Source organism: Sabethes cyaneus, chromosome 1, assembly GCF_943734655.1.
Source record: "Sabethes cyaneus chromosome 1, idSabCyanKW18_F2, whole genome shotgun sequence".
Classification (NCBI taxonomy): domain Eukaryota; kingdom Metazoa; phylum Arthropoda; class Insecta; order Diptera; family Culicidae; genus Sabethes; species Sabethes cyaneus.
Window position 1 is genome coordinate 173,428,889 of NC_071353.1, and position 15,023 is coordinate 173,443,911.

Here is a 15,023-nt window from a genome sequence, read left to right on the forward strand (position 1 = left end):
TTCAAGGTCATTCCATTGGCCAAAATTTGCATCCTGATTTGTCTGCAATGAACTTCATCTCGTTTACAATCGGAATGGGACCTAGCCAAGGTCTTCTCTTTAGAGAGTAGGAGGGTGCTGTCACAAAAAACTACTGGGCATCATCAAACTCTCCTCTCGTCGCCTATCACTCCAAGGATCACACTAACTCCTGCGACGACCTCGGATCCAGTTTTAGCTCCAGAATTTACGGTCATGTAATTATTTCCGACTCTCCAAGCACCGCTATCACTCCACTATCGGTCATTCAGATGCTGGGACGTAACGTTTCTATCATCATGGAGGCTGCTGTTCCTCCTGACCCAACCCCTGGCTCGAGCTTTCACTGCCAGCGCACTTCAGTCGTCCAGGCCCTGATTTACTACCAGAACGTGCGCGGTCTTCGAACTAAAATCGATGTCTTTTTAATTGCTATAGTTGAATGGAACTCGCAACAGCTATTCGGGAGCGCATTCTCCGTCTTTAGATACGATCGTAACCAGCAGAATAGCAGAAGATCCGTATCATTCCGACGACTTGATTGACGAATAACTCTGCCAATTTGGAAAGGATAGCATGCCAATAAATACCATTAATTTGGTGACTTCAATCGTTCTGGACTATCTTAGTCGCTGCATCCACAAGCTGACGCTTTACGGTCATCGTTGAATGCTCGCAGTTTCCGTTTATTAGATGGCAAGAATTTTCACAGCATGTATCAGACTAATCCCGTATACAACCAGAACGGCAGGTTCCTGGATTTATTTACCTAGTTGGCCTTACGTCTTAGGACAAGGTCTGGGTAACATAATTCATCCATCTTATTTGGTCCATGGCAGCTCCATGGCAGCTCGCCAATTCCGCGGCTACCCAATGCTCGCCAGGTCTTGCTCCACCTGGTCTTGCCACCTTCCTCTCTGTGCCCCTCTTCGCCTTATTCCTACCGGATTCAATGCGAAAACCATTTTTGCACGATAGTTGTCCGGTATTCTAACAACGTGCCCTGCCCAAAGTATCCGTCCAGTTTTAACCATTTTCTGAATACTGAATTCGCCGTAGAGACGTTCGTTATTCATTCGTTGCCTTCATACACCGTTCTTTTGCTCGCCGCCAAAGATGGTTCTTAATGTCCGTGTCCACGTTTCATGCCCGTAGAGGACAACCGGCATAATTAGCGTTTTGTACAATGTGCACTTTGTACGGAGGCTCAGATTGTTCGACCGCAAGTGTTTGTGGAGTCCGTGGTAGGCACGACTTCCCCTGATAATACCCTTTTAATCTCAAGCAAGTAAGATGTCATAGCCTTCTATCAAAACGTCGGTGGAATGAATTCCGATATTGAAGACAACCGACTAGTCGTATCGGATCGCTGCTATGATATCATTGTCATATGCGAAACGTGGCTTAACTCTCAGACGATTTCCAGTCAAGTTTTTGAGCCCGATTACGAAGCTTTCGGTTGTGATCGGAAGCATAACAACAGCCGTAAATCTACCGACCGTCTGTGATGTTCTGATAGCTGTCCGTCGTGGATTGGAACCGAGAGCTGCGTCGAGCAGGTTTGGATGGCCATCAAGCTGAGTGATTGCTTACTTATTCTATGTGCCTTATACATCCCACCTGATCGTGTTCACGACTCACAACCTAATTGACGCTCACTGCCAGTCATTTTACGCACATAGCGGTTTCCTCTATTCTGATTCTGAAAACTCTACGGCACATGTCGGTGCATTGAATCTTCGTGCTTCATCAAGTCAACCATGTCGTCAACGAGAACCGTTCCTTAGACCTCTGCTTCGTTAGTTCACAGGACAAGGCCCCATGTGTCTCAGCGGCTCCGTGTTCGTTAATCAAGAGAGTTCAACACCGTCCTCCTCTGATCGTCTGCAGCGAAGATAATCTCCTTCGGGATTTCGATGAATGTCTAGCTGCTATCTCATATAACTTCCTTGAAGCTGATCAACAGCTGTCTTGATGCTATCGATCGAAACGTACCGAAAAGAAGTACCTGTCATCCTTCTTGGCAAACGAATTAGTTACTCAGGCTGAAGTCATAAAAGGGCAGCATTAAGACGATTCACGAAGTTTCGTATGCTTTCACTAAGATGCGAGGATAAACAAACGTCACCCGAAGTCTTCTTGGAACTATGTAAACGGGCAACGCAAAGAGTCCGGGAGTACAACAGGGAAGTTGCTCCTTATAGGATATATGCCGTTTCTTTTCCAAGAAGTTTGTAAGTGTTTTCACCAATGAGGTATTGAGCGCGGAACATATCGCCCTAGCAGCCAACAACATGCCAATATGTAGTTAAACGCTGGGTACCATTGATATCAATGACGAGATGATTTCGACCATGCTTAAATCGTCCGTTAATCTTGTACCCAAGTACCTTCCGTATTCTTGAAGAGACACGCTTGTAACTTTTTGAGCTGGTAGTCATGAAACCTCTACTGTGTCTTACATCATACATAACGGAAGGTGTGATCCGAAGAGCTCAAGCAAATGTCTTTTACACCAACCTGTCGGCAGCCTTTCACAAGATAAACCATGCCATGACAGTATACCTCAAGGAAGCCACCTAGGCCGTCTGATTTTTCTGCTCTATTTCAACGACGTTAATTCAGAAAAGTCGTTTTCGTCCAGAATTTTCTATAGCCCTTGTTGGTTTACACGTTTTCATATGCGGCTTTGAAATCAATAAACAGGTGATGCGCGGAGACACGGAATTCGCGCCACTTCTTGAGGATCTGCCGCAAGGTAAAGATTTGGTTCGTTGTAGACCGACCCGCCATGAAGCCGGCCTGATAACTTCCTACGAATCTATTAGCTATTGACGATAATCGATGGAAGATGACTGGGGAAAGTCCTTTGTAGGCAGGCGGCATTCCATTACCCAAATCTTGACACCCAGTTAATGCAAAATGCTGACCGACTTGTTCGGGCGCATTTCAATAAGTTCCGTTCCCGTTCCTGGATTTAGTTTTTGTGAATCAGCGAGCGAATAACAACGCTTGTTCCGTTACGACGGCGCTTGATCTCTCGACATGATCTACACGGACTTGAAGGCTGCGTTCTGCTGCAGAAAATTTCGCGACTTGGTGCATCTCAGAATTTTACGAAATGGCTCAGTTCCTACCTATGTGGTAGAGTCCTATGCGTGCAGCTCGACTCTTGCTTCTCTTCCCAGTTTACCAACTTGTCGGGTGTACCACAAGGTAGCAACATGGGACCACTTCTGTTTTTGCTGTTTGTGAACGATATAGTTCGTTCCATAGACGATTGTATCCGGCTTCATAGGCTCTTGGATGTGATTGTTGATTGGTGCAAGATAAATTGGCTTGTTATCAGCATCACAGAATGTCAAGTGATGACTTTCCACCGCATCGCCAGTCCGGTTGTTTTCAACTACCAAATAAATGACCATGTACTCAAAAGAGTCGATCAAGTCAATGACCTTGGAGTACTGCTTGACACCAAACTCACGTTCAACTTACATCGTACCACGGCAATATCGGAAGCCTCCCGACAGCTCGGTTTCATCGCTAAAACTGCACGTGACTTCAGTGATCCCCCCTGCATGAAGGCGCTGTGTTGTTCATTAGTTCGCCCGTTGATTGAAAATGCTTGCTTGGTATGGTGCCCCTATCAGTTGTCGGGGAATTTGCGTATCGAAAGAGTGCAAAAACGTTTCTTGAGGCTTGCGTTGAGACCTACCGTGGTGCGATCCAATCAATCTACCACCGTACGCCGATCGTTGCCATTTATTGGGTCTTCAGACACTTGAACAGCGCAGGAAGGTTCAGTAAGCAGTGTGTGTTGCATAGATCTTAAATGGAGAAAATGGAGTCACCGAGCATCCTGTCTCTCATCAACTTTCGTGAGCATCGCAACGTGCCCTGCGCTCAACCGAGATTCCATCGGACCACCTTTGGATCCTATGAGCCAATAACTGCCTGCATCCGGACTTTTTCTATTGTGGAAAGCTTCTTTGAATTTAATGAACCATCACATATGTTTGCTCAAAAATTGTATAGTGTTGAATTGAACATTGAACTGAACACTTCAGAACTGGATTGCAAACTACGGACTGTATGACTCTATCCGATTTATGGCTATGCGGGTCAACGAACTTTATGATTGGTTCGACTTCAACCTGACGGCTAATAACTTTCAGTGAAGACTCTCTCGTAGATGATAAATTTGTAATTGTACTATTGAATGTATTTACTGTCGCATGTGTTTGTATGATGAAGACCACCAAGTCAAGGCTCATTTCACTGATGACTTTGATTCTAACTGTTCTAATTTTCGTCGAAGAGTCTGACGTAGTCAATATTGCATCAAAAGGAGTCGATTGGACCTCTTCCGGTGGCTGTTATAGTCCAAACGATGCTGTAAAGATGGCCGTTAGCCATGATTATCCATCTTTCTTTACGATGCCAACAGTTTTCTTCCAGCTGGAAAGAACCGTTCCTGTTTCCAGTATTCAGCAAGAGTGGCAAGTGGAGTAGCTTCTGTCTGCGCTAAATTTGGTAAACTAGAAGCCTCTTTTGCGATGGTAGTATGGTTAGAATTTTATCTACGCAACCGGAAAATTGCTGAAAGGTTGGTTTTGTCCCAATCCGGTGTTCTCCAAGGCAGTATCTCGGGACCTTTTTCTGTAGGATACATAAAACAATGGCCACTGCTTTGGTGGTTGGCCCGAAAACTTCAGAAGCTTAGCCGTTAAACCTTTTCTCGCCACTAGCTGTGCTCGTGTAGGCCCGACTTGCTGACCCAGCCTGTTTCTCGGCTGACATCACCCGACTGCTCGTCACGCGTTGACGGGCCGTAAATCCCGCACGGGGTCACTGTCAAATTAAGAAACTTCCTCTCCGTTGCAGCTCTAGGAGGGGAAGGCGCATCACGGGGTACGTCTGAACATTCTCAAAAAGAAGTGACTAAAACCGGTCATAAGATATGACCTTTTTAAGGGTATTTTTGATATAGGTAGTGACAGAGGCGGCAACACTGCCGGGTGCTAGTTGATTACCATTTCGTGGGCTTCGATTTCTAGGAGCATCTTGACTTGACTTGTATACTTCGAATTACCAGCAGTGTCATCAGTTTCTAGGTTTGAACTTCCAGAGTGTGCGTTCCGTAGATAGTCTAACCGAGCGAGCACCGAACCGTGAGCTTATCAACGGTCCGGACATCATATAACAGCAGCTTATTTGCGCCGTCATCGACACTAGATGCCCACAAATTCATATGTCGCAAATCCCTTTCCTCACGCTTGACATTGGCTGTCCACTTTATGGTCAAGTCTTCTTGAACGCCAACCACACCTAACCGCCTGCTGCTAGTTTCTTCCCCACCAGCGTAACCGAGGCACCTTCATCCAGGAATGCAAGCACCGTTATCGTCTTTTCACTGCAGTACAGCTGTACGGGAACGATCCGGAATATTACGGCTGAGTCACTGCGAATATGCGCGCTCATGCCTATTGCGCTTCCAATTGGGTGCAACAGCCCAGTTGCAGGTATTCTTCTAAAACGATCACAGTGACGCAGGCAGTGGTCTGTGGCATACTTTGCAAGGTTTCAGTTCTTTTTTTTCGGTTGAAATAGATACTATTACGAACTGCTAGCTTTACTGTGGTGGAGCAAAACACCTGTCCCTTTCGGCGTTTTTGTTCTGGACAGCAGAGCATCTTTGGAATGGCAGTTTTCAAATGCTCACAGAGCTGCTCCACCGTGTTTTGCCAAACGGTATGAAACTTTTCAAATTATCAGGTTTTAGTGGTTCTAGCTCGTTGACTTGGTCCAAGAACTCTTGAAGCAGTTGCTCCGGAAGACCACAGTTTTTCGATGACTCTTGGAACTGATTCGGGAAGAAGCAGCTGAGCAGCCACCAGTTCTAATGCTTCTACCTTAGGAACCAGATTATAGTAGTTTATAGCCACACAGTTCATTCGATGCTTTGTAGGATACATAAAACAATGGTCACTTGGTCACAATGTCGCTTCCTCTTCGGAAGCTTGGTCGTTAAGTTTTTTCTCACTGCTATGTTCATTGTTTATTAACGATATCACGAAACTACGACCACCTTTTACGTCGTATGACGACTCACTAGACTTCAAACGCTGATTGATTTGTTCTCTGATTGGTGCTACCGCAACTACATGATTCTGAGGATTCCTAAATGCACTGCAATCAGCTTCCGTCATAAAAACATCATCTAATATTTGACTACCGTATATTATTCTATGATTGTTAATAAAGCAAGTTCGGCTCGTAAAAGGCATTTTGCCCTAGAGCCCTTCACAAATTGGGTAGCTGATTCTTTCATAATGCAAAACAGTGCAGATTTAATAGCATTTGCCAGACGGGAACTCGCCCATCCATCAACCATTAGCAACTGAATGCCACAGAATCGAGCACAAAACCCCCGCGCTTCTACATTAACTATGCGGGCAGTGTCTGGAGCACAACCTTTCTGATTTTCCCCCCCATTTTTTCAAACTAGTGAAGTGCGTATTTCAAATCTCTCCCAACTGTGTGCAAAAATGCTCGCCATCATATCGAGGGCAATCAGCGCTCTTCTGCATATAATGCGGTGTTCAACCTTAACTGAGTTGCCCCAGCCCCAGCGCCAGCGCCACTCTCTGTGTATGCGGCCTGCGGCTAATCCGGGCATTGCGGGTTTTTGATTGTCTGTATCCGGTTACGACCGAGAGCGATGCGGTGTGCAATGACGCTCGATGTCGACCAACCGCAGAATTAGAATCAGTCAGCGCATAAAGCACAGCATTTGGTTGATCAAATTTTTCAAAGCAAACCTAGTAATTTTAGTTCTTCGAACAGTCCATTCTCATAAATGCTGTTCACGTTTTCAATTCAAGTGGGCTCTCTGGTGTGGCTTGCGACAGGGTCGTTGCAGCGAGCCACCTGACAGCGAATTGTAGTCGCGCGAGTTTTTCGCAGCAGAGCTGCGATGAGTCACCCACCTGTTTTCGGACCGAACGGCGACTCCCGTCGCTGAGTAAACGTGTGCGCAATGGAATTTCACGACTTCACCGTTGTTCGCTGCGCGACTGTCGAGGAAACCGGACGGGAAGGTGTAATTTGAATTTCCCCTCATGCTTTGCTTCGACGGGGGTTCAATGTGTGCAGCGTTTTTGGACTTATTGTCCCATTGTCGTCGTCGTCCGTCGGTCTGAGGTGGGACCGTCCGGACAAACATGACTATTCAATTTGAGAACCCGCCCAACTACCGCAAGGCGGCTGCCGAATGCAACGTCGTGTGCAATCGCTGCTAAAGGCGAACAACGCACGTGAGGTCCCGGTCCGTCCCGTAGATGACCGCCGGCGGCAAAAATGCCGACGTGTGATCACGTAGAGAGGAACAAAAACCATCATTTCCCATTCGGTTCTAAACAACAACAAATAAAGAACGTCCGACGACGATGACGATGACGACGGTGGAGGTAATTTTTATCGCTCCATCAGCCGCTTTATCTCGCCTGCCGTTCTCAACGTGTGACAACTTCATAACACCGCATCGAAGTTAGTTTGCTCAAGCTGTGAGGACGGTGACGACCGGACGAAAGGTCCACAATAAAAGCGAAATGCAGACACCTGAAAGAGTGATAACCGCTCGGAAATGAGCTAGATAAGTGCCTTTTTTGTCGCCCTCCTAAGCAGCAGAGTGTCGCAGGTAGCTGTTTGATTTTTACAGCTTTTTTTCATTGCGCCGAAGGTCAGTCACATCGAGCGCAACCGTCGGCGCCTAAACCCGCGACACGCGGGTGGCATCCAGACCGGAAAACGCTCTTCTCGCTTCCGCAAGCATTGAAGTTACCGCCGCGCCGCCGCTGGTCGAAGCGTCACAGCAAGATACTGGCGCTTCACTTTGTGCGGGTGGGCCCTGTCTGATGGTAACCCTGTTCCGGCACTATCGTGGCACTTCCTCTTCGCACACGATGACGATGATCTCCGTCGGGTCGGGTTCTGCTAAGCCGCCGTCGAGTAGGCGGTAATGATCGTCGTCGCTAATCAGTGCTTCGCTCACGTTTGCATGGCTCTTCACCCCTCCTCTTCCCGCAACGGGAGGACAATGCGAATGAAATATGTGGCCCTAATTGGGTTATTATTCAATTTAGGATTTGTGAAAGTGCACTATCTTCTATGTGTATCAGTCCTGCTCCACTTAATTGTATTTTTCCTTCTCACAAACTGCTTAGCACACAGATCGCAGTAGGCAAACATTTCGCTAAAACTTTTTTCTCAATCACTATTCTTGCCAGACAGCACGAGAAAAAACATAACCACACAACACTTCTGTTTTCAATGATTTCTTCCGCTGATTCGCAACAACATGAACTTCACTGGGACTCGTGATCAAAACCCCCTTCCGCTGGCGCTGTTCACTTTGTTAGATTCGTTAACCCGGGGAGCCAGCACACAACACCATCATAAATCAACACAATTTCCCCTTCACCTCATCAGTCAGCAACGTCCCACTAGAACAGTAACCCCCGCGAATGGTTTGGTTAGTCTTTGTACCTATATTTCACTGACACTCTACCTGTTTTTATTTGATATCGCTGTCAGAATATCACACCACTCACTGCCTACTTAGCTCCGTAGGTTCGAACCGTAAAATTTTCCCGTCCGCACAGGTTGCTCGCTGAACTCGTACTGACTGCTGCTGTGCTGCTACCGACTGAGCTGACTGAGCCGACTGGAAAGCGCGGAATCGCTTCGTTGCTGTACCAATATATAAACCGTGTGCTGTTTGTTGATTTGGGAGCGCGGGGAGCGCGCTTTGGATAAGTCGCTACCGCGTCCGCGAGTTGAGTTGTGTTTGCATACATTTCTCTCAGAAAGTCAGAAGCTCTCGCGGCTTTGTTATCTATCCTCCGGAATCCGGCCAGCAATAAGCATCAGCCCCACAATCATGGTTGTTCTATGCGGCCACACTCACTCATACCTGAGCTGCGCTGCGGTTTGCGCGGAGCAAATTTTAATTCGATACGAGTGGATAATGCAGGATTGTTTTTTCGTACTATCTGCGAAGTTGTTTTGCTCGCTTATGATCAATAGGGGTGGTTTCCGGAACGCAGCTCGAGTACTGAAGCATATTGTTTTAATTTTGAATTTATTTTTGTTCCATAACAGGTAAAGTGGTTGCTTAAATGTCTATCAGATCAGATAAGATCAGATACACTTCACATTCTATTACATAATTACATTGATGGTCCTTCAGTAGTTTTATGACTCTGTAATAAAACCATTCCGGGGGCTCCTCAAAGTTGCACAGCTGAACAGCTTGCGGAGGGCCAAACACGTTAAATACGGTGGGTGTTCAAGCAATTAACACTTCCACTCATTCCATTTAGCTATTATCAAAACACTTGTGTAAACACGTGCATTATCTTGATGAAAAATGTTTGTTACTTTCGCCTGTAAACCAGATCTTTTCTCGCGATTTTTGTCTCATCCAGTTGATAACAAATTATCAATTTTCCAGCAATCCTTTTTAACTTAACCCTGTTTTGCAGCTGAATAACCAGCTTCAGTCAGTGATTCTTCATGTACAATATAGAGTACTCTTTCATTATACATTTACTCAATGATTTTTGGTCTTATTGCACCTTGTGGGCGTCCACTGCGTTGTTTGTCTGCAACGACCATATTTGACGATATTTGAAGTCTAAAGCTCATCAATGTGCAGTTGGAAATAAACAAATTTCTTTAACACTTCGACCGGTTTTTCCTGAACTTTGGTTGCCTTCCAAGACAAAGAAATTTCATTGCAATAAATACGTAAAACCTTCTGAAGAGTGGGCACTAGGCATTAAAATGGTTATATAACTGGTATACATGGGGATTTTTACAAGTTTTTTAAATTTAGTTATAAAAACCGCTGAAAAGTACAATAGAACTCAAATTGGTACTTAGAAGTATTACTAAAAACTCTAGTTAAAGTTGCAATGACCCCTTTTATAGCTACGATGGGATATTGCGCAGTAAAACTTAAAAGCATATAGATGATTTTAACGTTTACAGATACGTTAACAGATTATCAAAAAATTAATAATATTACTTGGGAACTTCATAACCAAGAAAGGAACCCCGATAGAAATATACAGCGATCGTGAAACAAATTTTGTTGATGCGGAACGTGAGCTGGGCGAAACTTTGCACTTCATAGACCGGAGCCAGAGCAGAAACCGACGCCAAAACCTAAATGGACTTTCTTGCCTCCGAACGGTCCCCGCGTGGGTGGAAGCTGGGAGAGATTGGTAAAATCTGTAAACAATATACTGACCAAGGTGAGTTAAGATAGATAGGTGATCTAGTTTTCACAGTTTATAGAACAGCAGTGCGCGAAACGAATGGGCGTAGCGACGGGGGGGCTACAAGGCGTTCTCCCGGATCTTGTTACGTCGTATATCTTCAATAGCAAGAGATTTCGTAGGGCAGTACCGCGGCTTTATGGGGGCCCACACCACTGCGGATCAAATTTTTACAATCCTTCAAAAGTGTCTGAAATACCACGTGCCTGCGCATTATATTTTCGTGGATTTCAAGGCAGCATACGATACAGTCACGAAGAACTATGGCAAATGTATGAGAATGATTTTCCGGATCAATCGAAGTGGCTTTAGTACCCTGGAGCGACTGATATGCTACGTGCGTATTTCGGGGTATTCTCGGATCCCTTCGAATCGCGTAGGAAGTTATGGCTAGGGGATGGACAGTAATATCGCTACTGAAACCGTGCTCTGGCGAGCACGCATCCAAATGTGAGGAACAATTTTCAGCGAAAATAGCCAACTCCTAGCCTTAGGCGATCTCGACATCATTACTGGAAACTATGGAATGGCGGAGGCAATCTGCGCCAGACCAAAGAGGGAGGCTTCAAGTATTGGGTTACAAATCAACGCATCGAAAATCAAATATATGGTTGGAAGAGGCCTTAGAAAAACAACAAAGCGGCTCATTGGCGGACTATTGGCGGCGATGAACTGGTAGTGATTGAGGAGTTCATATATTTGAGATCTCTGGTCACCGCTGACAATAATAGAAGTATGGAGATTCAACGACGGATTCAAGCTGGAAGTCCCCTCCACGATAGAATAAACTGCTGCACAAAGCTGACAATGTACAAAATGCTAATCAGACCGTTAGCCCATAACTGACTCGCTACACTAACCTTGATTATGGAAGATATACGTGCACTTGCCAGATGCTGAGGACTATTTTTGACGGAGTACAAACGGAAAACGTAGAATAGCACAGACGCATGAATCCCTAGCTGCAGGCACTATTTGGAGAGATTCCCATCATACATCGGAAGGATACGGTGGGCCGGCCACGTCGAAAGGATGCCGTGTAGCGAAATCTTTTCTCTTCAAAAACCGCGCCGGCACCAGAAATAGAGCAGCGCTAGATGGCTTGATCAGACTAAAACCGAATTGCGTGTGTAGGGACGCTCAACGAATTGGCAACGAGTAGCCCTGGAACCCCCCCTCCCCCATGAGAAAATTTGTTATACACTTTCAAGTTTGAAATTTCACAGCCAGCTGTTCACCCCTATTCTGTATTTCGAACGAACCTTTATTTCGTTCGACTTGTTTCGAACGAGATGTTTTGCCCATTTGATTTTGCAGGCGGAAATTTCGTTCGAAATACCAATTCGTTCGAAATATAGAATAGCGTTGGTTGTTTAGAGCTCAGGAACATGTACGGGGGTGATTATACGATCCCTGTTGGCGTCGTCAACTTAGAGCCGCGATGGTTCGTGCTCTTTTAAGCTCCATTCAATTGGATCTTGGGTTACTCGTCGCCCGTTTCCCAGGCGTCTCTGAAATCGCAGTTTTTTACGTAAAAAATACAAAATGTCGATTTAGACCTGTGTACTCCGTCAACCATGCTAAGTGAGCATGGTCTATCGGTCTAACAGGGGTTTTGTACATTGTCAGGTTCGTAAAGTAACTTAAGCCTGTTAATCGCAACGTTTGGCAAAGACCAAAGTAGGGCCGTTGTCCTGCTTGAATATGCCGCTGGATCTCCTTATTTGCGTTGTTGTCCGCGGCTACCAGCGATCTCACGTACACGAGCTCATCTACCACTTCTGGTTCGTCGCCGTTAACGATTACCGTCCGTGAAAAAGGTACGTTCATCTCATTCGGTCGCTGTTAAATCAGACCGGACCAAGTCGCAAAATTTAAAAGAACGAGTTAAGCAAACATTTTACTCTAATCAAAGTACATAAATGTTACAAACAGTCAGATTATGAGATAATTTCGTACAATTGCTAGGTATTAACCATACAGAGCAGCAAACTTCGAACGCAGTTTTCTCGAAATGCGAATTTTGTCACTTGGCTCGGTCTGACTTAATAGCGTTTGAGCCCCTATCATGCATGTATTTGGTCTTCGACGCGTTGATTTTAAGCAGAATCCTCCCAGGCTCCGCTTTCAGTCTAGCACAGATGGCCTTCGTCGTGGTAAAGTTTGTGGCTTCAAGTCACCTGCTTAGCCAAGAGGTGTACTACCTTTACTGAGAATCAAACCTCTCGTTTCGATATCAGCTGATCGTCGAATCACCTTAAGAGCGATGTTGAGAATCTTATCCTGTATGTTGTTTTGCAGCGCCCTCGCCACGTCTCGAAGAGTAAACTGAACAGCCTCTCCTAGTCGAAGTTCTAACAAACAACGTATCTCAATGCTGGGAGGCCAAAATTTTAACTCTTTTATTTCAATTTGATTTTTTGTCTGATGAAGAACACTCAATTTCAACCGAAATAGTTTTTTTTATTCAGTTTCGAAGCCTCTTGTGACATACAACAAGAGCTTTGCTACGCTAGCCAATAGCTGGAAAACCTCGTGGATTTAGATGGTTGCGGGAGTACTTGCCCTCGATAGGTCGGCGTACGAAGTGCTATCGCCCGGATTGTCACAGATCCGGAACTGCCAAGGACGGCAATAGCCCAAGAGATGAGTTGTAGACGTCAAATACACTAAGAACGGGCAAATACGTAGCGCCACAGTGAAGACTGTATTCCAGGTATATGAACGACCGGTGGTAAAGCTGGTTGATGTTGATGTCTCAGCAACACCGAGTAAGCCCGAGGTTCCAGGGCCATGCGTACCTGGGAGGGAGTGTTGTGCGATATGCGAAACGCGCCTCCTATATTAACCAAATCTCATCCGGACTCGACCGCACTGGTAAGATTGACTAGAATCGACAGCTGTCATATCATAAACAAACAAGATTAAGGAATAAGATTCTTATCGATATAAACAATGTTACTTTTAGTTATGTGTCCATGTCTACTGCTTCGGCAGAACAAAGGGACGAAATCAGAGTTCTTCATTGCTGACGATTACCCGCCTTGGCTTTCACCTGTTGCCAAGATAGGTTCTCGTCATCGGCCCGAATGTCGCTGGCTAAGCTTCGTTACCATGAGCCTCTGGGTCTGCCAATCCTACGCTGTCCTTGGAGATTCCAGTCGAGAACTTCTCTACAGATCTCATTCGCTGCTTTCCTCCAGATGATTTCGATCCACTTCCACCTACGTTCTCGAGTTTCTGTTACTATCGGCCGTTGATGACATCGACGATGTAGTTCCTTGATGGATATCCAGTTGTCGGGCCACGTTTTGCAAGCGTTCAGCAGTACGGATTTAACGTTAAAGTTGAAAATTCAGGTTTTCGTACGTAGAGTGATCTGGTTTGAACTCCAAATGTTTCACAGACCTGCAAGGCACCCCTGGCCTTCCTGATCCGTGTGGCTATATCAGTATTGGTACCACCATCGGGCTACCAAGATATTGAAGGGCTTCTTAGTTTACTTCTAATTCCCAAAACAGACAAACACACATCGACCGACAAAAACATAGCGACATTTTCATCGACTGTCAGCTCTACGTGCATTCACTCGAAACTACGCTTCCGGAAGAGGCCGAGCTGTACGAAGACCCTCTCGAGGACTGCTGAATAGAATCAAAACAACCATTAACGGTGTAGCAGAGTGCATCATCGGGCACGTGGCACGGAATCAATGAACGACCGATGTAACGATGAATGTAGAAGGGTCATGGATACAGTTCCGGGAGAAAAAGCGCTGCCGGAAAGAGCAGGAGTGTGCGGAGTGGGAGCAACTGCATCGTTCTTAGAAGACAAGAAACTAAAAAGGCTTTGTGCCGCGAGCCGAACAACCCCCCGGATCTTTATCTCGTTCGAAATACAGAATAGGGATGAAAATGTGTTGTGACGGAATAAGAATTGCAGGACTTCGAGGCCAGAAGAAAAGAAGGCCAAAAAAGCTGACCACTTGTTTGCACTAGCTAATTGTTAGCAGTTGGGATATTGAACATCTACCGGAGGATTGAGAGGTTACAGGGTTATAGGTTATACGGTTATTTGCCTCGACCTACAAGAAAAGCGACAAGCTGGACTGTGAAAACTATCAAGCAATCACCGTTCTCGATGCCGCCTACAGAGTGCTGTCGCAAAACAATTTTCCACCAACTGTCACCAATTGTGCACAGATTTGTGAGAATTTATTTCAAATATTTACACTGCCGTAGATCCTCCAAAAAGGCCATTGAATACAGAGTTCCCACGCCCCATTTGTTCGCTAACTTCAAAGCTACATCTGATACTACCGATCGAAAAGAGCTATGCAAAATCATGGACGAGAACGATGGCTACGCTCATTCTCTTCTTCTCTACGAGCAAGAAAAGTGGACAATGCTCGAGCAAGACGTGCGAGTGCTTGGAGTTTACGAGAGATGTAGGGATGGGAACTATCATTAAGAATCGTTACTGATAACCATCAGTAGTTTCAGTACGTTACTGATAACTATCAGTAAATATCAGTAATTTTACGCATAACGGCATTATAACTAAAAAAGAGGAAATTGTAATAACTGCATTATTCATTGTAATTTTACATTGTAATTTATCAGGTAGACTTCATGGAGGCTCGCGCAACTACCGACCAGATTT

General features: G+C 45.4%; 1 protein-coding gene across 6 annotated transcripts in view; it reads right to left on the bottom strand.

Annotated features, from left to right (window-relative positions):
• Positions 1 to 8,737, bottom strand: part of LOC128742053 (uncharacterized) — a 47,341-nt gene extending 38,604 nt beyond the window's left edge. For 2 of the 6 annotated variants that reach the window (XR_008412245.1, XM_053838249.1), the window contains exon 1: positions 8,588 to 8,737. The gene's annotated coding sequence lies outside the window, so the exon portion shown is untranslated. Of the gene's footprint in view, positions 1 to 8,294; positions 8,466 to 8,500 lie in introns of those variants that run through there. The other 4 variants (XM_053838258.1, XM_053838275.1, XM_053838266.1 and 1 more) reach the window with 4 other exon arrangements.
• Positions 8,738 to 15,023: the final 6,286 nt, after the last annotated feature.